The following is a 27,457-nucleotide window of genomic DNA, read 5'->3' on the forward strand; positions in this document are numbered from 1 at the left end:
CCGTTAGGGCTGAATCTTAAAAGTCCAAAACCGCCACTGTTGTTCCATTATTCTGCTGTATACTATGGTGGAACAGTAAGAAGGAGAAGAAGGAGAGGGGGGCTGTGTTGCACATGGACTGCACCTGTTGCCCCTATTGCTACTGCTACACCTTTATCTGCTACTGTTGGTTGTTGGACTGTAGTGGCTGCCCATATTGCTATTGGTTCTGCCAAACGGGCCCTAACGACCCTTAGGGTTAAACCTTATAAGCCCAAAACTAACTCTGTTATTCCATTATTCTGCTATATACTACGGTGGAACAGTAAGAAGAAGGAAAGGGGCGTTGTTGAACATGGATTGCTGTTGCAGCACCTATTGCTACTGCTGCACCTTCATCTACTGCTGCTGGTTGTTGGACTGCAGCTGCTGCCCCTATTGCTACTGCCACACCTTCATCTGTTGTTGTTGGTTGTTGGGGCAAGCAAATGCTAAATGATGATGCTTCTTGCTGCTACATAAGGCTGCTACTGATACAAACTATAAGGAAGGAAATTATTGTACAAGAAGGTGGTTGCTACCCATCTTTAGAATTTAGCTGTTAGCTTACTACTAATTATGACTGAGGATAGTAATTCACGCATATGGAGCTTGGCAAAGCTGCTGTCCAAAAGTTTAGATGTTGCTAGGACTGAAATTGCTACAAACTAAAGCTAATTCAAGTTGGAAGATTGCTACTACCTGGCTGTACATAGAGTTGGGCTGTTAGAACCTTCATTTTTCTGTACGCATACTCAATAAGAAAAAATTCTGCCACCTTATATGCTGTACAGCAGTTTCATTAAGTAGGAATAAAAACCGGTTAGGGTCTCAAGCATGCAGCTATCCAAAATTTGGGAATTTGGGATCACATGTAAAAGAATTAGTTTACATAAAGTAGAAAGAAGCATACTAGGTTAAGAATTCAGTAAATTTGGAACTAAAATTTAGTCCCTATATACTTATTTTGTACTAAGTGGAAGAATTCCTAAATTTAGTAGGAGTTTAGGGTTTTAATTTAGCATTTACTCATCTCTGAGAACTCCAATTGGGTGGAATTTTAGCATGCATGGTAGTAAATTAGTAATCAATGTTGGGATTAGTAAATTTAGTTAACTAGATTTGGGTTTTATGCATGCCATAAGTTTTTACCTAATTTTGTTTAAGAAATCATCTAAGAATGCTCCCAATTTGTCACTGATATTTTTTACTCTCCCCATTCGAGCTGTATTGGAGCTGGAGTGTGGCTTATCTATACTTTTTATAATGGTCCAGCTCCAATTATGGTTGCTACAGTTTACCGCTCAGTTAGAACCTGCAAACCATAGATAAGAAATTGGCCCGGAGGTTGACCCCAGGAAGAAGGCTCCGATGCCTAAGAGGGTGACCCCGGAAAGAAGGCTCCAATACCTAATTTAGTATTCTGATAAAAATGAAAGGGAGAGTATGCAAAGCTCTAAGTGTTCTAAGCATCAGTTTAAGTCTTTTTTATATCCGTGGTCATTGACTATTCCCATTGGCTGGCTAGTTGCAATCCTTCCTGATGTGGAGTTGTGAGCTTTTAATAGAGTAATCACCATCTGAGCTAAGGTGGCAGATCTCATATATGACAAGTACACTCAATAGCTTAAAAGAGCTACAAATTATATGAAAAGTACTCCGAATAACTTAAAAAATGCGCATATGATAAGTACACTCAATAACTTAAAAGAGCTGCAAATTATATGAAAAGTACTCTCAGTAACTTAAAAGATGTGCAAATTATATGACAAGTAATTCCAGCAACTTAAGAAGGCCTAGCAATAATACTTATAAGAATGTTGTAGGATTTGTATCCAACTTGATACCAACCAAATTGCACATCATCTGAAAGCCAATTTTCCTTACCATATGCATATCTTTCTTTACCACATGTCGATAGTCATTTTAGGTCTGCCCCTACCTCTTCTAGAACCTTCTCTTAACATTCGGTCACTTTTCCAAACTGGGGCATCTATAAGTCTCCAAGAGAAGGGAAAAAGATGAGGGTGTCCCACTCTCTCTCTCTCTCTCTTTTCTTCTCTTTTTTCAAAATCTGTAGCCTTGTGAGAGGCTGCCAACATACCCTCTTCTCTTTTTATTTCCCAAGCTCTCTTCCTAATTCACAGAAGGAAGAAAATCTTTAAGGGCCAATCAGCTTTCTCCAAAAGTGTTGCCCATATGCTCCCTTGATTATACAATTTGTCACCTTTGATTAGGTAATTTGTCGCCCCTTGATTTGAGTCTTATAAGGAAGGAAAAGATGATAATCAACTTACCCCCCTGATTAGACAATTTGTCCCCCTTGTTTTGAATCACATAAGGAAGGGGAAAAATACATCACTAAGTTAGTATAAATAAAATGATAGTAATCTAGGTGTCAAATCATAATTGCGTGAATTTGAATAATTAGCATAATAGGTAAGGGGGTTAGAAAATCAACCATAAATGTATAAACCAAATAAGGAAATAATGTGAGGTGGGGAGACAAAATATAATATTTAATATGGTTTACAATAGGCAAATAATGGTAAGGCAAATTAAGAGTTTCTATAAGTGACCGACAACCAAAAAGGCAGTTATGCATCACCACATAGTTACCATAAAAGGTATTAGTCTAAAAAGGAATTCTGCAATTAAAAAACATTCAAAAAGTTACCAAAACTAGAGTGGTGATAAGTCCAAAGAATCTTGGACTTTGGCCAACAAGTTTATATTTTGACAGCCACGTCATCTATTAAAAACATTGACTTTGACTGCCCCATCATCAGCTGACTCATCAAAGGAAAATCAAGGGTATTACAATTCACCAATTCTATTACATGTACAATAAGTCTACATCACAATTTAAGTTCTACAGTTGGGTATCTAGCTTAGGGAAAAGGAATCCCTTACATGTTGTCCCAAACCCAACTGTAAAAGAGTGCAGAGACAACAAAAAACCTGTATACTATCCTAATTTTACAGAAATAGTATACATAATATTCCAATTCAACAGAATCAACAAACATAGTAAACTGATTTCGTCTCTGCATTTAGTTCAACCCAATTCCCAGGCATAAAGTCCAAGGTTCCCACTTCTGGGTGGTTGCATACTTGGGAAATGGCTGGGCACTTGGATGATTATACATGCACACTAATGAAATGAGAGTAAACAATAAATAAATTACTCATCTTGGCATGCAAATTATACTCATGCAATCCCTGCAGCTGAACCACAACAAGTTCTATGCATGCAATCCAAAATTCCCAATTCTGGCATGCATGCTTGGGAAATCTTGGCTGATTGCACATCTATGCTACTGAATTGAACAAATCAGAGATGATACTCTCACCTTAATTGCAGGTACAGTAGCAGGAGCAAGTGCAGCAACCATGGACAATAGCCTCATGCATATGCACCATCTTCTCTTTCCCTTATCTTCTTCTCTTCTTCTCCTCTCCCTCTCCGCCGATTTTATAAGGTGAGAAATGAGAGAATGGTTGGATGAAATCCATTTTATTCTTTTATTAACCCTTTGAGGCCTGTTTGGTTTGGGGCTTTTAAAAAGTAACTCATTTGACCCCTTGTACTGCTATGTGGGCCCACCTGATGCTTTGCATGTCAGATGCTATAAGACTAGTATAAGATGCCCCATCAGCCTATGGGACTGGTTGATCCATGCATGTGAGGCAGTAGGGCCCATAGACACTTAATGCAGTTTTTAGCAGTGCAGCACTACCGGTAGGTGGGCACTGGCTGGTCGGTGGTGACATAGGTGACCTCTCGGTAGCCTGCAATATACCCACCAAGCAGTCAGCAACTCTAGGTCCCAAGGTCAGCTGTGGGACCATAGACCAGGCCCATTTCACCTTCATACCTAGCATAATATACATAGGCAAATTAGGTTAATTTTACCCTCTATGTACACTCTCTTTGCCAAGCAACCAGCCCAGTTGTCCTCAATACACAGCTATGACCTAGCACCTGGGACAAGCAGCTATGTTTGGACATGGGGTGTCACATCCACTGCCATATACCTTAACCTATCTGAGGTCGAGTGTGACACAATAATCTACTTGGGTGGGATCTCTTTATCCACCATTGTGACCATGTCGCTTTCTATTTCTCTTTCTCATTTAGATAGGTATTTATGCAGTACCGACAAGGGTTTGCACAAGGAGAACCAAGACCAAGGTCGATCCAAGTGGCTGACTGGGTCGACCCAGATCTGGTCCAAGTCAGCCCACCCACGATTTGGGCTGCTGATAGGGATTATTAGTAGCTTAATAGTTTCTATTTTGAAGTCCTAAGTTAGTTTGTAATTTCTGTTTAATATTAGTTTCTATTTTCATTAGATTCCAATTTTCAGTTTTTAGTAACTTCTTGTAATCAGTTTTTAGTAACTCTAAGTTGCTATTATTTGTAAACCCTCCCCATCATTATAAATAAAGAAGAAGGCTCTTTTATGAGCCACGATTTTGACAATTAAACAAAAAAAGCTTATGCTGCTACCGCTGGTTTCTCCATGGCTGTACCTTTGTGTTTGATCAAGGGTTAGAGATTGGTGTGTGATCCGATCGACACTCTGTGGCGAGAAGTCCGAGTGGGTCTTTTATTATCTAGTTTTCTTATTGAATCTCTTCTTCAGCAGTTCAGGTAAGTGATCTAACTTTTCTGCAGATTTCTGGGTTAAATTTTCAGTATCAAGTCTTATATATGCTGCTGCATGCTGTGGAGATTTTCCTGAGCTTCAAATGCTTCGGAACCTATTTGGAGAGCGCTATGCTCATAAATTCGTCATTACTGCTGTTGAATTGCTCCCAGGGAATCTTGTGAACTCTCAGGTTGTTCATTTTCTTCAATTCCTTCTATTCTTACCTTCTTAGAGATCCTCCAGTTAAGTAAGCTATATGATTATTCTCTGTGTTGATATATAATTGTTATTTTGGATAACTGAGAGCCATTCAAATCTCCTGACTACAGATAATTGGGAAGCACCGCATAAATTTAGTTTCAGATGATGTGAAGCTTGGTTTGTTGGATGGAATAGCTGAGGATTACAGCATTCGATGGAAAACTACTAGGATAATGGAAAGGCTGGAACTCCAAAACCAGCAAGTATGTATATGCTACAAATTCTTATTCTCTTCTTAGTCTTTAAAATATTGTTAGATGGCCCTTTTCTTGGTTTTCCTCGGATACATTTTCCATGCAACTGCAGATATATAATCTTCCTTTGGAAAATGGGGGACCTCATGGTCAAGTTGATGAGAGAGAGATCCAAGTTATCTATCCCAGCGAAGGAATTGATATAACAGCTTCAAATTATGAAGATACTCAAGGAAAAGCACTTCCTAGCTCATTACCAGTTTTCGAGAATTTTCAGTCTCCCAACAATTTGAATATTACCCAAAGTTCCTCCAGTGCTATCATTGTTGCACAACCTTGGACAGTTACTATAAATTCTTCTCTCTCTACCTCAAGTCATAGAAATGCAGTCGAAGCAGAGAAGAATGGAGAACTGGATCCTTCCTTCAAACCCAGAATGACACCTAAACCATATTCTGGCCAGAGTGATCTAAGGATCTGTAGTTCAAGATATCTTTCTAATATCTCTCAGAAACATGAGGCGGAAAGAAAAACAACAACTGCATCTGAAAGTTCATATCAGTTTCTGGAGATGAGTGTTGTTTATCTTGATGACATAGAGGAACCTAATGGCACCATACAAGATGGTATAGACAAGGACCAAAGGATATTTATGTTCAAATCAATCAACATGCCTAGAAGAGAAAATCTTGGAGCTGAAATAGCTAGCTTGTCAGATTTATATGGTTACAATCATACTGAAAAGCTGAAAGAGACTAGTGAACTGTGGGGTGGAAGAGTGCAATCCAGGAGCTATAGAATGAAGACTGAGTCATCACGGAAGAGATTGAATGGGAGATCACTCTCTTAGGGAAGTCAAGTGTCCCACTCCTCTATGTCACCGTCCTTGAGCATGAACGATGTTGAATCTGCACTATCGGCCTAGCTGTTTTTGGAGAACCAGCCATACGATGGCCTGCATATTCTGACCAAAGGTTAACCCTATTCAGAGGGAGAATCGATCCAATTTTGGGGTCAATCAGACCATTGGATCTGCTGAAGTGAACTGTCTATCAGTTCTGGCCGATTGTCAAATCTGCCCAGATTTAGGTTCTGAATTCTATTCTGGGTTGCTGCGACTTTCTGGACTATTAGCATCTGTGATCTGAACCTATTCGAGGTCCTATATTGATATTAAAATTTCTGGTTTCAATCCTAAGACTGCTGCTGTTTTATTTCCTATTCTGTAGTTCTTTTTCTGGAGATTGACTAAATTCTGGACTGTTGTTTGGGCTGGTTTGCTGCTATATGATTGCTACTGGTTTTGGTTGTTATTTGGTCTAAAAGTTCCTGCTGTTTTGGGTCTAGTTTGGGTTGTCCAATCTAGTCATACATTAGGTATATGCCCGCTAACTCGTACTACATCTCGTCCCAAGTTCTATGCTCACGTCCTTGAGCTTGAGGTTCTCTTTCATGGATATTCATGCTCTGTGGAAAGTAGCATTCATCCGAGAACAAGAAAATCGAAGTTGTTGCGCGTATGTTAAGACGTAATAGTCAAAGTATTCATTTAAAGCATCGATCCAATCAAGGAACTTGTATATAATTATCCCGCCACTAAAATAACCAAACTTGAGATCCAATAAGATAAACAACCCTCAACAAATTTTAGTTCTGATTTTCAGACTTAGATATCTAAAAGGCCAATAAATAAGCCTAAGAGTAAGGCTGAATTAACACTCACAGGTAAGGAAGCTTTAGGGTCGGAAAACCTGGTTACAAGGGTCTTCAAAACACAACTGGAGAAGCTAGAGAAGCATTGATAGTATCTGAACAGATCTGGAACAGGGCAGCAGAACCAGCAACAACCCTTAGAAGAATTAGGGTCTCAACAGGCCAAGTGGAGAAACCCTGTGGCACCCTTTTGGCTGGTCAGATCAGCCTCAAGTCTTGGTCGAAGGGGGGCCCTAAGAGGCCTCAACAAAACCCCAAAAGGCCTTGGTAAGAAGCCTTCTGGTTAGGGAGATCCAGCCAAGATCGATGAGCTTCAAAACCCTGACTATTGGATAAAAATCGATTCTGGTTTGAGAAGGTTCTTCTACTAATCTTCTAGCTGAATTCTGGTCTTCAAGTGAACTTAATTAGCACTCCAATCACTCTCTCACAACAAGAAATTACAGAACTTTGAAGAAGGTAAGTAAGATAGATGTGAGTGGGATTGGCTATCTCAGCCTGGGTATCTCACTTGCAGCTATCTCAGCTGTTATGCTTCCTCTCTCAAGAATTTGGGAGCTAGCAATTGCTTCATAAACTTCATTAATTCATTTGTGATTTGTGTTACAGAAGCCTCTCTTTAAATAAAGATCCAAAACTTACTAAATAACAACTTGTTCCCAAATAGGTAACTAATCTAAAAGGAAACTAGCACATATTTGCAACCAGTTACTAACTTCTAACTTAAGAAAGAGCAACTAATAGGGAACTACTAAAAAGTAGAACAACTGAATTGAATTTGACGAGCCAAAACCATAATGCAAAATCACAGCTGTAGTTGGAATTGTAGGCCATAAGAGGAGTTTCTGGACAGCTGTAAACAAGCTGGTTTGATGGCAGGCCAAAGTCATGCAAAATAAGAGAATTTTATTTTTTTATTATTTTTACCATTAAGGGAACCAGGAAACATTCAGATCTTGCTAGATATGCGCCACCTAAGCAGTAGCCCTTGGCAGATCCACATACTGTCAAGGTTGGAGAACCCACAGGCCATAACTGTAGGATTTTGTCTTTCACTTTTTCTAGACCCATAAACAAAAATTCAAAATAAAAAAGTTAAAAGAACAAAAGTTACCATAAGAGCTTCCTTAGCTTTGTCATGCCCATAACCATTAGCAATCTGGTAATCTCCATGCAAGTTATATGTTACAATAATCATCTCAAATGTGGCCATGATGTCATCAGAGGTGCATTGATAAAAAATTGAAGATTTTTAACAAATTTAAAGACTGTAACATAATAAGACAGTAAATAGAACACTTACTTGAATATTAATGGAGGAGAAGAATGAATAAGAGACAGATATGACTAGAATCCCACCGGCCGTTAAAGGTATTCCACCACAAGTATTGCATCTCACAGACATCTGAATCTCACAGAATGAATGTAGCAAAAGCCAAGTTTTATTCAAAATATCATCTAACCCTTACAATTCTTTCCTAAAAGCAACAAAGGTTGAATTATATTGGTCCTTGGACAGTTTTTAGCCAATAAGAAGCGGCCAAAATAAAAGTAATAGTTGTGTTTGTTGGCACTTTTTAAAGTACCTTTTGTTCTACATCAGTCTCACATGCTTCTTTTTTGGGTGATTTAAAATTGCAATCAATCCAAGAGAAAGATTGCCTCCAAATTGAGTTGAAGGACCTTCCAAGTGAGGGCCATAAGGCCTTAGAAAATCAATTGAATCTAATGGTCAGATTCAGACTAATTTTCAGAAATCAAGTCTGCAAAAAATTAACCAAAAACAGGGTGCTGCCAGTAGGAGATGTGCTTCTTCAAGAGTAAAAAAATTCATTGACTGAAAATGAATAGAGTTCAAGATTCCTGCTAAGAAAAATAAAATCTAGTCTATTTTCTTTACCTATTTTTTTTTTTCAATCAATAAAGAAAAGTCAGGGATCCTGTGCCTAGCACCAAAATTCTTCTCATTTATCTTGACAATAGAAATTCTCAGACCTCGCATTACAAATCATTAGAAATCCTCACCCAACCTTAATGCTTAAATGCCCAAGACCCTATATAGTGAACCACTTCCCACAACATATTCTGAGAAATTGTATAAAATTTATCAACATGATTTGGAAAACATCAGCCGACATTACCCCAATATTTTTTTTTTGAAACCACTAAAATCATAGGCTAAATTTACATATAATATATTAGGAAATCAATATAACTTGGTCAGTTCTTATTGGATCAATCTAAGATTACTTTAAGATTCATAGTGAAGGATGATCCATGCTCTTCATATATTACAAGTAAGAAAACAAAGGGTTAGAACACAATGCAACATGTAAAATATATAACCTAAAATAATTTGTCTATGATGAGTTCCATACAAGTTAGTTCGGGAATGAAAGAAACAAAGGAAGAGAATTTTAATAACTGCACAATCCCTATGGTAAAGTCATTCACTCCATTGACAAAAGTAAAGCCTTTTGGTGAGATATCAGCAGCAAGCTATTAAGAAATTCTTCATATATCCCCACTGCTAGTTTGCTCTTTTTCAGTTTCAAATGCTCGAGATCATACATTGGAGGAATCAAATTATCCCTCATTTCTTTCTAAATTATCTGATTCTTCAAAATATATCATATAACCAAGAAGTAAAGAAACCAAAGGAGTTAGAGTGGTAAGTTACATGTGAATCAGAAAGGAGGGAAACATGTAGAGAAGAAAATAGGTACCTGCCAAAAGTCGGAAACCAGAGTGAGAAGCTTAACATGACCAAACCATCTAAGAAGATCAATCGAATCATGTAACCAAATGGTACCAATGGTTTTTGGGTATAACCAAAACTCAACATCAAGTAAAGACGAAGTGTTCATTAGATTGAACTGCAACCCATGCCCAATGTACTTAAAAGAAACGGGATTTATGGCAGCAACATAGTCTAGGGTTTAGACTGAGGGTCTTGAAAGGAATTGAAATTCCTACCTTAACAGTATATTCATAGTCCCAGGATAGTCCCTATGTCTTCTCATAATCTCTTTCTTTATTTCTCCATCGAAGGCCGTGTGAAATCAATAAACCTATTTCATACTAGGACTTGATCGGCATTACCTAATCTTTTAACAATAGAAATTATCAAGATCTTCTCCAGTTGCTGGAAGTGTGAAATTCCAAATTCACCATCAATTGATCCTATTGATTCAAGTTTAGCAAGAAGCATTTCCTCGGTTCCATTAGATTGGGACCCCATTTTTGCAATAATATCCACAGAGTAGTCACCACCTTCAAGAGATAAGCTTAACATGACCAAACCATCTAAAGCACACTTTTCTGTTTTTCATACTCATTTAAGTATAATTGGAGTGATAAAGAACCCTAAGATGTTTGATACACTTTCAAATTATTTTTGAAAACCCTTTTATACCCCAATTTAAAGAACTTTTTAGAAATAAAAAGGTGTAAACTTCTAAATATACCTATAGAAATGTCATTTAGACAGTGCCTTTATTTAAAGACTTGAGAAATTTTAACATACCTCTTGATAGGAATAGAAAAGAATTCCATCACGTCAATCACCAGCTGCAATCCTTGTAAATTAGGTGGTTAAATATGTTAATTATGGTTATGGTGGTTGAGATAGGGCAGTGGATGTGGGTGGCACTGAAGAAATTGCTTATAACATAATTAGAATTAAAAGGCAGTGCAAGTTTAAAAGGATATGGGGACCACACACATCATAATTCCACCTTTCTCTTCCTCAATCTGTCCTTGGAGCAATGTGGTAAGGGGTATTCCCCAACACCAACAACAACAATAACAATTTCAGCATCCAATACCCTCCCATCCTTCAATTTCACAGCCTTCACCTAAATAAAGAGGAAAGTTGACAATAAGAGACAATTTCAAACTAATGTGGATTACATTTATTGTCACATCTGACTAAGAACTTATCTCCCCGTTTGCATTTTTATAGAACTCAATTGCAACTATTCCCTTAATAATTTTGACACCTTTCTTGGCATAATAACCCCCATAGAAAGCAACTATAGTTGCAGTGAAGAGCAGAGGCACTGCAAGAACATATTACATGAAATAAACTACCAATTTTAGGAGCCCTTTCATGGATCCCAAAAAGCAAGTAGAAGTGTTTCGCTTTCAGCTGCAGATAGTTTTCTAACTTCCACATTAGTCTCAATCTAAATCAAAGAATACTAGAATTCCATAAGGAAATTTATGTTGATTGACCTACAACTAATGAAACAGTGGAGAATTACAACTGAATGACAAAACCCAAGGTATGGTAGACCAATATAGATTATGAAAAAGCAAACCTCACTATCAAATTCTTCTAAAAAAAAAGAAGCTATTTTCAGATACAAAATGACTTCTAGAATACAAAAATCCACACCACAATGATTTTAGTCATCTCCAAGAATTAATTCTTGTTAATAAAAGTGGCAGTCAAAGACAGGATGGAAAGATCACCTGACAAAAAATAAACAAGATGAGTGGTACACATCACCAGAACTCCAGAAAACAAATGTCCATCATGAAAAAATACAGCATAAGCTGAAGCAAAACCTTGCGATTGTATTTTCCAGCAACCTCGGTGCCAAACCCCAATGGGTTGTATACTGAGATTTTTGAAGCTTTAAATTGATGAACAACTCTCCACATTGAAGTTTTCAAGCCATTACCAACATTAGGCAAAGAACTTGCAACCTCAGGCAAACCATTTCGTGCCATTTGAACACTAGTTTCAACCTTTTTAGATTTCAGTGTTGGAACAAAATCAGCACCCACCCGCACAAGAAGATGAAGGATTAGAAACAGAAGAAGAAAAAGGCCTAAAAGTTTTAGACTTCAATAGCTGCATAGCATTCTTGCTTTCATTAGCCACAAAGTTTGACTCTTCAGAGTACAAGGACGGCAAGTTAGTCACCCCAGGCACATTTGTAACCATCTTACAAAAGGGAGCAGCTCCAGTGGCTGGAGTATGATTCCAAAACCTTGTTGGAGTACAAAGATGGCAAGTTACTCACCCCAAGCACATCTATAACCATCTTACAAGAGGAAGCATCTCTAGTGGGTTGAGTATGATTCCTAGACCTTGTTGGAGAAGCACCACGAGACATGACTGTCTTGAGCTTTAAAGATTGTGAAGAAAGGAAGTATCAGTATGCCTTGTCAAGTTCATTGAGCGTAAGAAAGGGCCAGAATCACATAAAATGTAAGCATCATCTTCAATGACACTCAAATGAGCAGGATTACTTAAATCAAGAGCTGCACCCCATAAATCAGAAGAAGTAGACTCAGTAGGTGAACATGCATTGGTGCTTGAATCCAAGGAAACGTTGAGCTTGAATCTGAATAACCAGCTAAGTAGCAGTGATCCTCTCCAGCAGTAACACTGGATTTCTTCTGCTTTAATTTACTAGAAAAATAACTAGTTACAAAATTGACTGAACTAGGAAACTCTGATGGTAGTAATTTAATTAGTTCCATATCTTTAACATCAGGGGTATTCTTAAGTTTATCAGCCTTGGGTTGATGTCCCTTTAATCCATCAGATGCACTCAAAATAGGCAACTCATAGTCAGAAACATCAACTAATGTTCCATTTGTGCCAGTGGCCGTAAAGAAGCCTGCCAACAAGGAGCAAAAGCATTTTGGATGAGGTCCCCTGGTGTATGCTCTTCGCCAATGACATCATTTTAGTGGATGAGACTAAAGCAGGGATCAAACACTAAGTTAGAGTTATGGAGATCTACCTTGAAAATAAGAGGTTTTAAGATTAGTAGATTGAAAACTAAGTATATAAGGTGTAATTTCAGCCTCTCTACGATAGATAATGAAGTGGTGAAAATTGAAGAGACACATATTTCACAAAGTGACTGTTTTAGATATCTAGGGTCGACTATAAGTAAAGATGGTGAAATAGAGGATGATATTTTTCAAAAAATTAAAGTGGGATGGATGAAGTGGAGAGGTGTTTATGGAGTTACCAGATTATCCCTTTAAAGCTTAAGGGAAAATTCTAGAGGACTATTGTTCACCCAACCATGATACATGGGGTGGAATGTTGGGCAGTTAAGAAGGGTCATATAGAGAAGTTAAATGTAGCTGAGATAAGAAAGTTAAAATGGATGTATGGAAAAACTATGAAGGATAAAGTAAGGAATGAACATATTGGAGCTAATTTCAGAGTTGCCCTGATCAATGATAAGCTTTATGAAATTCGTTTGAGGTGGTATGGCCATGTTGAGAGGAAGCCCATGGACACCCTAGTAAGAGGAGTGATCTTATACAATTGGAAGGAGCTAAAAGAGAAGGGCAAACTTAAAATGACCATAGGCGAAGTGTTGAAGAATGACATGCACAGTCTAGGTCTTGTCCCAAGTATGACTTTGGATAGAACCTATTAGAGGGCTAGGATCCACGAAGCTAACCCCACATAGCTGAGATCTCCTGACTTGTTGGGCTGTTACCTCTTTCCTCTAACTCTCATTTTTCATCTTCTTTTTATTATTTTTTATTGGATCCATGTAGCCGACCCCAGCCTGAGTTTGTTGCTGACTAATAACTTATATCAAACATTAAATCACCATCGTCACTATCATCATTAAGTATGCCCCTAACTATATGGTAATGTAATCTATCTTGTTTGACCAGTCCATTCCCATACAAAGTCATATTCTCTACTAAAGTGTATACTCTCTAATCAATTCTGAATACCTCACTGACATCTTTGTCTGCCATCATATTTAAAGCTCAAATCTCCACCATCGTGCTCAAACCATAAATGGCCTTCATTGAACATGACCAGATTAGAATTTGAATGAGAGCTACACTTAGTTCCTCAATGACTTTGTTTTTGAATCTCTTCTCATGATCTTGCTAATCATTCATCAAGGACTATACATCTCTGGAAGATCTTTGTCCATTTCCAAGATCCAACTCTTCCCCCCCCCCCCCCCCCCCCCCCCCCCCATAAAACTGTGCATGTGTGTTTCTTAATGCCAATAGCTTTAGCTAACTTTCTTATAGTTAAAGTTTTATGTTGTATATTTTTGGTTTCCCAACATCCTCTCCAAAGCATACCTGCTCTTTGTTTCATCTCATTGAATTTTCCAGACCTACTTCATATTATGGTTGTAGAGTCCAAATTCATAGAGGAATTACAATAAGCCTAGAAGGAAAATTAATATAATGAAAATGGCAGGAATTTAGAACCACTGCAGCAGGTATTATTCATTATTACGATATATCATGGAATTTTAGCAGAAAACCAAAATCTGAAATAAAAAAACCTGAAGTTCCAATTGATTTTTGCACATCTGATTTCTTGTAAGTGTACCCTATGAAATTGGCAGCTTTTGGTGTCAACATCTGCAATATTTGACATGAGAAAATTTAGAGCTATTTTCATATCTACTATCTAATAGTTGGCAGCTTTTGGTGTCAACATCTGCAATATTTGACATGAGAAAATTTAGAGCTGTATGTAGAATAAAAGATTATTACTTTGAAAAATTAGAGGAAAAATTAAATGAATCTTCCACTAATATTAAAAAGAAAAAAAGAAAAAAGGAAAGGTCAATAAGGTTCATAGATGATGAAAGTAGACCCCGGTCTTGTAAATGCTGTCTAACAACTTACAGTATCATTTGTGTGACAAGAATCAAGCAATTTGCTATAAACAATGTTATATTGGTACCAAGCATCCATACCCTTAGAGGAAAACACATTTTCTGATCCAGGTTTTTGCAAAGCATGCCAATCATAATATCATAAAACCAACAGCCAATTCACACATTCATCTAAAGAAGAAGAAAAAGATAATTCTGAAAGAATTAACTCATAGTGGCTTCACTGCTTGAAAACTTGAAATCATAAAATTTTACTGTGATCTCGTTAAACCTCCTAGCAAGCAATGCAGTTCTACTTGATCTAAATTCCAAATGATGGGCTATATAATCATCCAAGAGTTTAAGGTTTCCCCTTATGTCGTTCATTTCTAAGAAGTTAGGTAAAAAAGAAAAGAACATAGAAGAAGTGTAATATATGACAGGAGCAGGTAACCATTGAGCACTAGACGATGAAATTTTCCCTATACCAAGATGTGACCTTCCATCAAGGTGCCATTGTTTTCTAGTCATTTCATCATGGGAAGATCTTAATAAGAACATATAACAACTGTGCTCCTTAATTTGACAAGGAGTTGGATACTCTCTGTTAGAGTTAAAGGCCATTCAAATGTTTATGTTATCAAGACTGTATGTGCAAGGTTTAGTTAAGCACGCACTTCTAAAACCTCAATGGGGTAACTCAGTTGTCAAGGACCAAAACTTCTCCAATAATGCAACCTGGCCTTGAATAAGGAAGATATAGCATATGCTCCAAGCTACAACATGTACTTTCTTATGAAAGTAGACTTAATTTGATTGTGATAGGATTAAAAGTTTAAAACATAGGAAATTAGAATAAGATAAAAGCCAAAGCAGAAGGAAAAAAAGCCAGTACCTTGTGCCATGGCCCCACTCTTGACATTGCTGATGATGGACATTCTACCTGATGATAAGAAAACACTTAGCACAGAGACCACCTTCAATTAAGAGAAGAACCAGAAGTAGTAAAACCTACAAGAGTTCCCCAAAGAGGGGGGAGTTGTATAAGGCTACAACTGCTTATCCAAAAACCTTGAGCTGCTAAGAGCCACAACAATGTATATCAACATAAAAACACCCCTCACCATGGTTTAAGTTCACAGATCGGCCTGTACCAGTTTTGCCCCTGTTTTTCTTTAAAAATTGGTTTTTTGACTTTTTACCCTTGATCTGTAGCGTTACACTGATACAGGATCGACCAGGAATCGATACAGATCGCCCTTTCTAGTACTGATTCCTCAAACCATGCCCCCTATATGCGTAGGCACCTGCACACACGCATGGATCTACATGTACATCATCATATGGGACTGAGGGTACAAGGTGTAGAGGCAAAACCACACCACACAAACCCTCGCTTATACCAGGGATCGAACACACAACCCCTGGCTCGAATACATTGTTACAACTTACAACCATGAACTGTTTAATCCAAAAGCTTAAGATGTTAAGTATGGGCATAACAATGTATAGCAACACACGATAACATATGTTTTATAAAAAAAAAAAAAAAACACGGCAACATATGAGGATATAAAGTCAAAGATGTCAAAACATAAAAGATCAATATTTGTCCATTGTAATACTTTTGGTGTTGAGAATGTAATGCCATCCAGTCTATTATTATTTTAGTTACACTATTCACTTCCTATGATTTTTTTCCACTTTTTATGGACCAGAGATCCACTGAAGTTACACTGAAAACATTAAATACAAAAGTGAACAAAATAGACAGCTTTAATAGTTTGACATTGGTCCTCTAGTATATCAGATGAATATAAGACCTCTTAGACAAATAAGCACATTGTTGATTTTCATTATTCTCACCAAGTACATCAAGGAAAAATCCTATTGTTTAATAAATCCTTTTTTTTTTATAGTAATTCAGTTTTACGGATGCCAAAATTTCTTGTTCAGTTCTATGTCTTCCATCAAATGCACCTGGAATTTAAGCTACAATAATACTCCTAACTTACAAAGACCAAAAGGAGAATTTACTAGATAGTTTGAGAGCTCACTTCATCAAACTTCTCAAAATTTTGAGTATCTAATTCTCTAATCACTGTGGGCTTGTAGGCAGCTTCCATTTCATACAGCCTGTCCCACTGAATCCATCTAAACCATGGGCGTGCCTGAATAATCATTAACAGATTACATCAGAATACTTTGTTGGCCCAGCTTAAAATACGTATTATAAATAAAAATAAAAAAACTATATACACCTAAAGCATTTAATATCCCAGGAGTAAATTCATAGGTGTAAGATATATGCATAAGGGCAAGCAAGCCCAACCATATCATTGAGAACTCAATATATCATTGAAGAAGGATCCACTCAGGGCCTTTCTGATATACAACTCAACTGAACTAAGCCTTATCCTAATTAAAAGGGTTCGGCTATGCAAATCCTATTTTGCTATTTAACTAGGGAATTATGCTATCGATAACCAAATATTGGCAATTATGTGAAAGATAAAAAGAGTAAGAAAGCAATCTGAATTAGCATGAAAGACTATATTTACATTTCCAACAAATAATATACCTTTATTTCCTCTACTCCTCTGGTCCCCAGCCTTGAGTCAACATCACATAGTAAACGGCATATCAGATCTCTAGCCTCTTCTGATATTTTTGGTTCCTCAGGGAATTTTAAGCATGTTCTCCAGTTTCTTATCTGCTATGCAACAGAAACATCAAATCACTATGCAGGATGAAGGAACCAAAAGGAAGGGAATGACTCCAGTAAAATACCCAATAAGCAACAAATACACCTAACCTTTTTGCACGTCATCCTTGGATCATCTGAACAGAAGGGAGGATAACCTATAAGCATCTTATACATTATTGGCCCCAAAGACCACCTAAAATAGATAGGAAGTGTGAAATACCTTATAACAAAAATGTTTAAACAGACGAGGTAAGGAAAAAATTCAGTTCCTAAAAAATAACTTCAGAAGTCAGTCCCACCAGTCACATTCCACTCCATATCCTTTCTTCAGCAATACTTCAGGTGCCATATAATCAAGAGTTCCAACAGTAGAATAAGCCTACACATTAATGAAGTCCAATTATTAACATAAAAAACAGTCTGTAGTTCTAGACATCTAACTTATATAACCATACAAATCCAAAGAATTTCATTTGTTTAAGATGTTTGCATAGGAGTGAATGATATAAAATATAACAAGGATGATACCAATACTCGTCTATTGCATTTCCATTGGTGTAATTGTTCTTTTGGCTTTAGCCAAGGAGCTCTTTCAGAATGTCCTTCAGTTTCAATTTTGTCCGATTCCTGAATACTGAAGACTTCATTATCCATCAAAATTGTTGAATATTTACAATCCAGGGGCTTACACAAGCCAAAATCTGAGAGCTTCAAATGTCCATTTTTTTCCAACAAGTTATCTGGCTTTATGTCCCTGCAGGCAAGATAAATTTGTATGAGAAATTCCATGTTCCATTGTGGAAAGTTTTAGGAATTAAAAAATTCTATACCTACTCCATGTTTAAATAATATGAATAGATAAAATGCAAAAGATAGTTCTTCTAAAGTTGCTAAAAATCTACATTTATGGAAACACACAAAAAGAGACCAGAAGAAATAAAGTATCTAGCCTAAGGGGCTGCAACAGGCATACAAATAAGGGATCTAAAGGGAGGAGGCAAAAAAACAGGTCAACACTTGCCAGTTTCTATGCGGACATCATATTATCATGAAAGCAGTTGTCATTCAGTTAGCATTATTAAAAATAAAGCTAGTTTCTATGCGGACATCATATTATCATGAAAGCAATTGTCATTCAGTTAGCATTATTTAAAATAAAATAAAATAAAAACAAAGGAAGAAGAAGTAGAAGAAGAAGAGAGGAAAATATTTCTTGCATCACGTGAATATTTTGAAACTTTCCTGAAGTTTTATGTGGTTTCACATGGGAAGGGGAAAGAGGATGGAAGTTTCTTTTTTTTTGGTGCTACGTGCTCAGCACGTTTGGTTATTTGATAATTTTATATCAATAGTTGGATGGTTGAGACAAGACATTACAGTGGGGGATATTGAAGTCTTGTGTGGGTGTGTAGAGGATGGAATTTGAAACTGTATTTGCTTTTTCTTTATTTCAGAATACTTCCAATGTGGAGTAGCTATGGGCATTATTTGAAACTTTTCCCTTCTATTGTTCTACTATTTTTTATTGCATTTTCTCCAATAGAAAATCTTTGCATCAAAGTAACTCAGTTGTTTAGAACTATGGCAACTACAGATAAATCTACTACCTCAAGAAGTTTATATTCCTCCAGAACTTTCTAGCAAGAATCTAGAAATCTATGATACAGAAAACAGATCTTATGTCACACCAGATTCTGTACGTCATCAACATTATACCTGTGAATATAGTTATGCTGGTGAATAGAATGAATGGCTAGAATGCTCTCTGCTATGTAAAATTGTGAAACATCAGAAAGAATATCCGCTTTCATTAGAAGGGTCATGATGTCACCACCAGGTAAATACTCCGTGATAAGGTAAAGAAATTCAGAATCTTGGAAAGAATAGTATAGTTTTACAATGGAATGGCTGTCAACCTCAGCGAGTAAATTCCTCTCAAATCTAACATGTGCAACCTGAAATAAAGAAGAATGAAAAAATTTAATAAAAACAAGATGCACAAAAAACAAAACAAGTCGAGCATGTATCATGCTAAAGAATTTGATTAAAAAATGAAAAAGGATATAATGAATGTGTCCATTCACAAATTTGATTTATTATGAAAGTGTAAACAATGCTATGCTACTAAACTATCACAAAATATAATATTCACCCGGAATTAGTTTAGAGAATTGTTTTACCTGTCCACAACTAAGCCTTTCTGATTTCTTCAACTTCTTCATGGCAAAAACTTCTCCAGTGTTTTTAGCATGGCAAAGTCTTACCTGCATTTTAATAAGCAATTCACAGACAATGAAAATATAGGGGGAAAGCAACCTGCCAAAGAGTAATAACCATTATGCTAGTAAATTAAATAATAAACCTCCCCTACAATAGTATGACAAAAGAAAATAAAGTTACCAAAGCAGTTGGATTTTATGTGACAATCATGCAATCAACCACACAGTAGCCATTCAGCTCCTTTTGATACATATTATTCCCCAGGTTTAGCAGTTTAAGATTTAAAATAAAGCAAAAGAATCATTAACTGGGAGAAGAATGAAGAACTTGGCCATGGGACAATAAACCACAAAAACCAGATTCATCAGGATTTTGGACATGGTGAAAGGGCAGATCGACTGGCTAAATTTCCACTCAGTCCTGGTTTTTGAAACCATGATCTAGTATACATTCTCGTCAGACCGTATCCAACCTTACTCATAGGACATCTATTTCTATGCACTAAACAGCCAGAAAATTTTGTTTGGAAGCAGGCTGGAAATAGCCTTGATTAAATTGACTTGGTTTTAGTTTCATATTTTACAGCTTCCTTGGCCATTTTCTGTTGGATTCCTGGTTAACAGCATCCTCTCTTGTTGAATAATGCATGCTCGTCACAAAATCTCAAATCATAAGAAGCATGATTTAAAGTAAAAAAAAAAAAAAAATCCGACAAGGGGTTTCACATTCCACAGGTTAGATAGAGACCACAGAACTCCCTAGCAATGTCATCCTGCGACTGGTTTGAGTCTAGCAATTGAAACACAAATGTAGTAAAGAAAAAAAAATTATTTCTTAATCTTTGACCTAGATCACCTACTTTTCAGTTTTGAAGATATTCCACCAATTATGGGCAGACCACTTCTGGTTTTCATTAACCACACAGAAGATCTTGATGGTCCTTGTCTGAAGACCCATCCACACTCAAATTCTTGACTATCTACTCAAAATTCCACCATACTTGATGCAGATCCTTAGTTCATGATCCTCTTACAACCCTTGGCTTATTCCTATAGAACATAGCACAAGTAAATACAGAAGTACCAGCGATACTACAGCCACTGATCTGCTAAAAAATACTCACCCTTTGAAAGAAAAGCATGCCTTAAGCACACCTAATGCCCATTTATAGATGTTTGCACACACTTCAGCTCACATTGAAATCACACTCTTCCGACATTCTCATCTAGATTCATCTTGAGTTAATATCATCCATCATGTGCTTTAAAAGACAGGGAAGTGCTAGGGTAGTTTTCAATTCTACACTAGAAAAGTTATCAGAATAAAATTTCCACACAGCTTCTAATAATATCAGATAATATCACATCTAACAGTTCTCCTCCTATCATGTTTCACAAGTACCTCACCGAATGCACCATTTCCAATTACTGCTAATAGCTCAAAGTCATCGATGCCCACTTTATGTCTTTGTAATCGCATATACTCAAGTCTCTCTCCGTTCCAAATTCCTCATCATCTCTTGCTGTTCCTCATTTGAAATTTGAGCTTCCTTTGCTCTCCTTTGAAGTGCCCAGCGTCTGTAATAAAATAGTTTGAAACTATATTACCAACTCTCAAGAAACAGCAAATGCAATATCACTCAACCTCTTTAAGAAATAGTAGGGAACATTTCATGATGACATAGTGCAAGTTGTATCACTTCAGAGTATCTCCAAGTCAGTGTAACTGAATATGCACTTACAAATTAACTACCATAGGGAGAAAGTCCAACTGAAGACTTCAAAATCTATTTGTGCAATTTTTTTATTCCTATCCCCCACCCCACTTTCTTTTCTAAAAGATTATTAATTCCAGGGTATTGTCTAGCTCAAGTTTTTCTGGAAATATGAAATAGAGAAAGAGAATGAGTCTGCATGCGTCTTTAAATGTCAATATGATCAAACAAATACTTAGAGCTAACATGGTCATCAGCACCATTATTGTTATGAGCATGATTCTCACAAATTAGAGTGGAGGAGGTCATTCACGTAGAGCAATTTCAGTTTCATAACTCATAATTAAAAAACTGAATGCAGTTGAATTCAATTTATAAATTTCAATGTTCCTTTAGTATATCCGTCAACCTAAACTTACGGAAAGAGGTATTTCAAGAATAGTTAATCAGAACCAAATAGTTGAATTATACCTTTCTTTACGATCTTGAAGGCCTTGAAGATGGTTCGTATAATGATTCTCAATAAACTGCTTAGCTGCAGCAGCTTTCTGACGAGTCACCGGCGAAGAAACAGAGACCTCAACATCCAAAGTAGACGCCTCGGTTTCAAATTGTCCAACGCGGGACCTCGATCGTCCCTCAACTTCAAAGTCCCCAATTTCATTCCACCAGCACCCGCACCACCTTCCATCTCCAATCACGATCCGATGAGAATTAGATCCAGGGAAGAAGAATCGATACTGGAATTGTGTAATTAATAAGAAGAATCGGAATCCGAGAGTTGTGAAGCTTTCCAGGCAATCAAGGAAGTAAAATTTATCATTTTCAATGACAGATCTAATGGCAGAGAAGGTGAGGATAGGGCGAAGCAGAGGAGAAGCAAGGGAGACAAGGAAGACAGCGATGGCCCTCTCTTCTCTCGCATGACCCTCTCTGCTTCTATTGGCCCCGCTTTTTCTCTCTCCCCTCCCTTTCTCCCCTGACATCTCGCACTTCTCCTTCTCTTTCCCTTTTAGACGAAATTTTTTGAGGAATCCTTCATTCGCTGATCAAACGAATTATACAATAATCAACGAATAACAGATTAAGAAAAGAAAAAGAAACAAAATCCAAGAGACTGAATCATCGATACGCAATTTTTATTTTATTTTTTCTAACTATAGGCAGTGATCTCCCCTACAGCCACCGGCGGTGAAATCGATTTCGCTGGTGGCGTTGCTGAAAATCTGACAGAGAAGCTCCTAAGAGGTAATTCGTCGCTCTGAAATTCGTCAGGTCCTTCGTCAAAATTGAGAGCGTAATTCAATCGATCATACCTGAAATCAGCTGAGTGTCTACGACCTCTTCCCATCCGAGAGATAACATTCCGGCATTTTTCTTTGAATTCTGGTAATTCGTGAGCTCTTCATCTCAGCCATGAAGAGGAAGATCTGACGAGCCTCGGCCTGTCTTCGTCTCCGAGTTGTTCATGGTGACCGTTTCAGCGATGGAGAATGAAAATCACGTTCGTCCATAGAGAGAGAGAGGTGGGAAATTAAATTTCAAAATTTCAAAATTTCAGAGGTAGATCTTATGCTTATAAGCTACAAACGGCTAGAAATTTGGAATGGAGAAAACTATACAATACGATTAGTCTTACGCAACGCTACGTCAATACAAACGTCTAGAAATTTTCAACGGAGAAAACCTTCAAAATTTCAGAGGTAGATCTTATGCTTATAAGCTACAAACGGCTAGAAATTTGGAATGGAGAAAACTATACAATACGATTAGTCTTACGCAACGCTACGTCAATACAAACGTCTAGAAATTTTCAACGGAGAAAACCATAGAATACGTTAGTCTCACGCTACATGGATACTAACGGCTAGAAATTTTAAATGGAGAAAACTATACAATACGTTAGTCTTACGCTAATACGCTACATGGATACAAACGATTTAGATTTAATCTTACGCTATACTGGATACCGCTATATCGATCCCAAACGGCTGAAAATTTTAAACCAGAAACTGTACAAGTTTATACGTAAATCTTACGCTACATGGATTCCAAGCCGATTTAGAAAAATTTGAGGGTAGAGAACGATATGGTTTGGTTTTTTCCTCTCCTTTTTATATTTTTCGACATTAAGACTTTTTTTTAAAGGTTTTAGACACTAAAACAAAGCCTATAATCTTTTTTTTTTTGATAACTATAAGCTAGATTGATACTTGATAGTCTTTTTCTGTGTTTTTGGTAAGATTGATACTTGATAGTCACATTGATTGAAAACATTCATCTGATCCTCAGTCGTATGATAGAAATGTTGGTTGTAAGATCATATATTTCTAGTGATTTGATGAAACATTATTTAAGGAAAAAAACAAAAACAAAAGATGCTTAGTCACGCGGTCCTGCAACAAACACAGGAACATGTAAAATTACGATCCCACCTTATGTGAAATAAAATCCCATTGATGTTGATGCATCTTCACAGGCTCTCATTACCTTGCAAGTTGTGATGGTGCAAGCGTTACATGACCAAAACCAAGCATCAATCTCTTGCCCATTATTTTACTATCGCAGTTTCTATGATATAAAATGCTCCAACTTAAAAAAAAAAAAAAAAAGGATGATAGACATGCTAACTGCTCCAAGCACATGTGTCAGACAAACTTATGTACGGCCTATATGGGGAGGGACAAGGGTAATGGTGTCTTTTTTCAGAAGGTGGGGAGAAAAGCTCAATACAATGCCTAGTCTTTTCCCTAAAACAATGCTAAATGGACAACTATGATCCAAACCTAGTGTTTTTTATAAGGGGAATGGTTTTTTGTCCCTTTAAATTAATAAAAACATGATGTTTAAAACTTAAGAAATAAAGAAAATATTAAGTCAGAAACACATCATACTCCCACCCTCAGATCATCATTTCCTGAGCAAAGTGAGACCTTTCATAGAACTATTACAAATCATTAAATAAAATTAATTTAATTCAATACAGCCCAATTGACATCAAATAAAAGTTAAAGCACGCACAACCACACTACATCCTCTCATTTGGTATAAACCTGTAGACACCCAATTTTGTCACCCTCCCTGGCTATGATGACATAAGGATCTTGGATGCGACTTTCGTTTCCAATTGACAGAGATGACAACTGACTGAGGTAACTATTCCTAAGAGTATTCCACACTCACCCAAAATTCTCAAAAAACCCATGCGAGAGAAAAGAAGGGTCCAATTATGATATTTCATATACGAAAGAATCCGGTCAAAGTGACCGTACAGATGCATAGTACTCAGAATTACGATTCCAATGATATATGGTACGTCAAAATCAGACCATTGGATATCCGCAATCATTCCCAAAATTGCATTTTGAGTGCCCAAACCCCGCCCACTTGAGCACCCATGCCTTGCCTTGTAGTGCCCAAACCCCGCCCACTTGAGCACCCATGCCTTGCCTTGAGTGCCCAAAGCCCCGCCCATGCTAGCACCCATGCCTTGCCTTAAGTGCCCAAACCCCGCCCATGCTAGCACCCATGCCTTGCCTTAAGTGCCCAAAGACCATCCATGCGAGCCCCCATGCCTTGCCTTGAGTGCCTAAACCCCGCCCATGTTAGCCCCGCCAACCAAGCCCCGCATGCACACACCCAACCAGGCCCCACGTGCACTAGACCAAGCCCTACGTGCACTCGGCCAAGCCCCGCGCATACCCGACCAAGCCTCGTGCATTCCTGACCAAGTTCCAGCACCCATGTCTGAGTTCCCGCACCCAATTTGAGTTCCCACACCCATGTCTGAGCACCAAGCCCCGCATGCACACGACCAAGCCCTGCGTGAACACAATCAAGCCCTGCGTGCACACAGTCAAGCCCCGTATGCACCCAACCAGGCCCTGCATGCACCCGACCAAGCCCAGCATGCACTCGGCCAAGCCTCGTGCATTCCTGACCAAGTTCCAACACCCATATCTGAGTTCCCGCACCCAATTTGAGTTCCCACACCCATGTCTGAGCACCAAACCCCGCATGCACCATCTTAGAGCCCTCACACCCCTACCGAAGCCCCAACAACACTGGCAGAGCCCCAACACCATTGCTAGAGCTCCAACGCCCCTGCTAGAGCTCCAACATGGGTTTTGAAGCTCCAACACCCCTATTGAAACCTCCGCCGCTCCCACCAGGGATCAGAATCCTCCATCCGATGGCCGAATCAGAGAAGGAATTCCCTCTTCACCTGCCTGTGTACCCTACACTGCCCCACTAGCGTACCCTACACCACGACCTCCTATTGGTCCAAAAAAAATTTACCTTTCACCCCATTGGATATTTTTTATTACCCTCCACCCCATTGGTCCAAAATTTCTTACTTTCGCCCCATTGGTTTAAGAATTGTTTTTTACTACCATTGGTTAAGAAATTTTCTTTCCTCCCTGTTGGTCTGGAAATTTTATAAATACCCCCTCCTTTGGATTTGACACACCAAGATTACCCACAACACCCCATAGTAGTGAAGCTCTACCCTCTCTCTTCCCGTTCCCCCCTGAGGATTTTCAAGTCTTCAGAGAGATCTTCATAAGATCCAAAGTGTTCTTCGGATATGCAAAGTGTTCTTTGGGCCTTCGGGACTCTTCAATCCTTGCTTTCTTTAAGTGAGATTTTTTAGGAAAAGTTCCATCATAACCCTCCAATAGCCTATCCCTGGTGAAAGCTCTGTCCGAGTGCCACCTCAGCCTAGCCCTCCTATAGCCTATCCACAATGGAAGCTGGTCCTAACCCTCCAATAGCCTATCCCTGGTGAAAGCTCTATCCGAGTGCCACCTCAGCCTAGCCCTCCTATAGCCTATCCGGAAGCTCCGTCCGAGTACTACCTCAACCTAGCCCTCCTATAGCCACTACCTCAACCCACCTCAGCCAAAACCTACAAATAGCCTTACCTAGCTCAAGCTCTATCCGAACCCAAATACGAAAGTAACCGTTCCTAGCCAGAACTCTGCCCGAATATCACCACAGTCAGCATCTCTCAAGAAAGAAGTTGGAGGTCAAGACCATCTTCCCCTGAGCTAGGAGAATCAACAATAAATCCCGTACCAGCATCAACCAGGGGTTCCACCCCTCTAGACCCGAAACAGGGGTCAAGCTCAAGTATAATTTCTCAACAGAATTAGCACAATGTAGACTTTATACTAACCTTGTTTTAGTGTACATAGTCATTTAAATTCAGCCAATGTAAATATGTGTGATAACTTAGCCATGCATTCGGAATCGGAATAATTGTGGAAAATGTTCGTTCTTAAGCATCTAGTAGGAAGACCAGTTGAACTAGGTAGATTGGGTGCCTAACACCTTCCCAATTCTACAACTTGACACTTACCTTAAATCTCTGGACCAGACCAACTTGCATCCATTTTCTCAGGAATTGGGCCCACCCCCAAGTCCTACACCCATAATCCTAGGTGGTGACTCCAAACCCTTTTGTATGATCCCGATCCCGATCCCTTATTGGACCATTATCAAACCCCCGTCTAGAATGATGAACTTTACGCTCTTACGAAATGGGCCTCCACGTATGTTCGAGCGGCGATATAGTGATGCGGGGCCCATAGAGTAAGCACACTCGACACATCCCTCCTCAAATGAAAGAGAAAGAGAGGAGAGAGGACGGAATCGATGCAAGTCCTTTTCCCTCCCCACAAAGGACTGGAAAGCAATGGTCCATTTTTCGGCTGCTACCCTCACAGAACCAAAGCAACTTCTGAATTTGTCCATGCCTTTAATGAGTTGTATCCAATCTTCTAACTAGAGTTGAACCCTTAAACAAGTCCTTTGGCATCTATCTCTACTTCATCTTCCTCCACACCATAATCAAGCCCCACAAAACTAACTTTACTTTGATACACAATGAACGTGGCTCACCCTAACTTAACAATTTGAGGCATCAGAATTGCTAACAGAGATAATTACTGAATAAATCTAAGGCTTCAGTAGAAAAATTAGAATATGAGAGAGAGAGAGAGAGAGAGAGAGAGAGAGAGAGAGAGTATGTGTTGTACATTAATTGGCCCACCCACACTAATTAGAACTATTAAATTGGAATACTATCTATTGGATAATCAAAACCAATAGACCAAATTATGTAATCATGGCTGTCATATCCTACCAAAAAAAATCACGACTGACATTTTTTTTTTCTTTTTTGTGAAAACAACTATCATTTTACAATGGTAGAAAATGTGGGTGATATATAAGCATGAGAATTGGGAACCAAATAACTCAAATATGGTAAATCTCTTCCTACTTCGTGCAACCAGAAGTACACGTTGTATTTTAATGGTTCAAAAGAGTTGTTGGAATTATATATGGACTAT

General features: G+C 38.1%; 1 pseudogene; it reads right to left on the reverse strand.

Moving 5' to 3' along the window:
• Positions 1–10,501: 10,501 nt before the first annotated feature.
• On the reverse strand, positions 10,502–22,756 carry LOC122083613 (annotated as a pseudogene).
• Positions 22,757–27,457: the final 4,701 nt, after the last annotated feature.

Source organism: Macadamia integrifolia, chromosome 7 (assembly GCF_013358625.1).
Source record: "Macadamia integrifolia cultivar HAES 741 chromosome 7, SCU_Mint_v3, whole genome shotgun sequence".
In the NCBI taxonomy this organism is placed as follows: Eukaryota; Viridiplantae; Streptophyta; class Magnoliopsida; order Proteales; family Proteaceae; genus Macadamia; species Macadamia integrifolia.